We start from the raw sequence: 2,500 nt of genomic DNA on the forward strand, positions 1-2,500 counted from the left end.
TTTGTTCTGTGTCGAGTTTGTGTCTCCTCTCAATTGCTCTGTTTATTGCAGTTCTGAGTGTTGCTGGGTCAGGTTCGTTTTTGGAATTGGATTGCATTGTTATGGTATTGCTGTGTATTGTTTTGTTGGATTGATAAAAAAAAAATAAAAACATTTTAAAAATCGATTTTTCAAAAATGAGAATCGATTCTGAATCGCACGTGAGAATCGCAATTCAAATTCGAATCGATTTTTTCTCACACCCCTAATACATACATACATATATATATAAACATATATATACATATATATATATGCCGACTTCGGCCCACAGCCGGATTGTTTAAACCCAATGCGGCCCACCAGACAAATAGTTTGGACCCCCCTGTTGTAGATAACACGTTTGCACAATTCAGTATGGAGCTGGGCGATAAATCAATATCAATATAGCGTACATCAATAATGCATTTTTTTGCTAAAATGTTTGATTAAAAAATATATATATTTTTTGTGAGAACAAACAGGAAGTTGCAAAGCAAGGTTGATTGCATGAACAAACACACTCGCCAACCAAGCAACACAGGAAGTGATCCCTGATCAGAGGTAGTGACACGCTAGCAGCCAATCAGGTAAGATTATCAGCTATCAAGTTTGGTGGCGCCATCTTGTTGTCTGGAGGGTGATTGCCTTGCAGGACAAGTTCTCAAACGGGCCGTAGTCAGACCAAGGCTCCCGTGATTCGTAATACCACACCACCACGGCCGCGCTCACCCTTTAGAGCACAGCTGTAACTTATTGGCACTAAACCTGCAGAACATGTTTCCTGCCAGGTTTCTCTATGTTTACATTTTCACACTTTGCACTATTTGCTCACAATTTATGAAACATTTCTTACATATTCATTATTTTTACACCTCCGCTTCAAGAGCTTATTGTTAAGTGTTCAATATGATTTTAGATTTTACAATTTTGTTTATGACCTGTTGACATTTCCTTTCTGCCTTGATAGCTGAGGCGATTATACATTATCAATATTATTATACATTTGAAATGAAAAGGTTTACATTTTTAATATATTTTAATCCTGCTATTTATTTTCCACGTCATAAAAATATCAATAATTATCGATATCGATATAAAACACTCATATCGTAATACAGTTTTCAGCCTTATCAGCAAAGGAATTGGAAGAAGCCGAGCTTACTTATTTCCACCTCTTCTCTGTGTTTTTCAGCAATGCCAGTCTGTTCACTTTTCGGTTCACAGACAAGAGCCCCTGTAATAATTCAGTTAAAGGCAATCAGTAATAAAAAAGTAAAAAAAAAAAAAAATGACATCACACAATAATTCAGTAAAGAAATATAAAACGTGTGTTGAACGTACCTTTGTGTGTGTGCGTGCGTGTGTGTCCACTTGTCTTCTGTCTTCTGCACTTCAACGTGTCTTCCCAGTTTGTGCAATGGCTTCATTTGAGGAAGTTCCATATGACGGACTTTACTTGTGACACTTCAGGCTTTATTCGTCAAAACCTTTTCTTCGCGTTCGTTAAAAAAACGCACATAAATCAGTGAGTGCAAAGTGTTTGTTTCCTTGCATTTGTCCATTTATGGTCACAGGAGATTATTATCATGACAAGTATTGTCACACTTGTTTTAGAGTATGTTTTATGTGATTTCCCCTTTTCCACGTTCTCTTTTTTGTGTTTTGGCAGCGTGCATTCTAATTAAAAACACTTCTGCATTTGTGTTTTCTCTGCACTTCTTGTGCAATGTCTCCTACTGTACGTCTATTTGACATTTTTACTGAACAGCTCTCTTCATTGAGCATTGCTTTGTTGTTGTTGTTGCTCCTATGAAGATAAGAACTTGGCCTTTTTTACAGTCCTTCTAATGTTCACATATTTCAATCTGAACAGTCAAAGCGATAGATAGCTGGATGGATGGATGGATAGATAGATAGATAGATAGATAGATAGATAGATAGATAGATGCACACATACACATACATGTATAGGTCGTATTTATACATATATATATTTGTGTGTATATGCTTATATATGTGTGTGTATGTATGTTTACATATGTGTGTGTCTGTATGTATATATATATATATATATATAAATATATGTGTGTGTGTATACATAAATATATATACATACTTTTATATATACATACACATATGTATGTATGTGTATATATACGTGTATATATATATATATATATATATATGTGTGTGTGTGTGTGTGTATGTACATTATGTGTAAATAGATGTATGTGTATATATATAAATATATATATGTATACATATTTATGTGCACATATATATACATACATCTATATATATACATACACATATATATGTATGTATATATGTATGTATGTGTATATATTTATGTATGTATATATATATATATATACACGCACATGTTTGTATATATACATGTATGTATATATGTATGTATAAATATGTATATATGTATGTATATATGTGTGTGTATATATATATATAAATACATATACAT

General features: G+C 33.1%; 1 protein-coding gene across 2 annotated transcripts in view; it reads right to left on the minus strand.

Annotated features, from left to right (window-relative positions):
- LOC133539748 (sialic acid-binding Ig-like lectin 14) overlaps nucleotides 1–1,640 on the minus strand; it is a 68,776-nt gene extending 67,136 nt beyond the window's left edge. For both annotated transcript variants that reach the window (XM_061881894.1, XM_061881895.1), the window contains exons 1-2: nucleotides 1,363–1,640; nucleotides 1,184–1,255 (exon numbers count right to left, since the gene is read on the minus strand). The gene's annotated coding sequence lies outside the window, so the exon portion shown is untranslated. The remainder of the gene's footprint in view (nucleotides 1–1,183; nucleotides 1,256–1,362) is intronic.
- Nucleotides 1,641–2,500: the final 860 nt, after the last annotated feature.

This window comes from Nerophis ophidion, linkage group LG21, assembly GCF_033978795.1.
Source record: "Nerophis ophidion isolate RoL-2023_Sa linkage group LG21, RoL_Noph_v1.0, whole genome shotgun sequence".
NCBI lineage: Eukaryota > Metazoa > Chordata > Actinopteri > Syngnathiformes > Syngnathidae > Nerophis > Nerophis ophidion.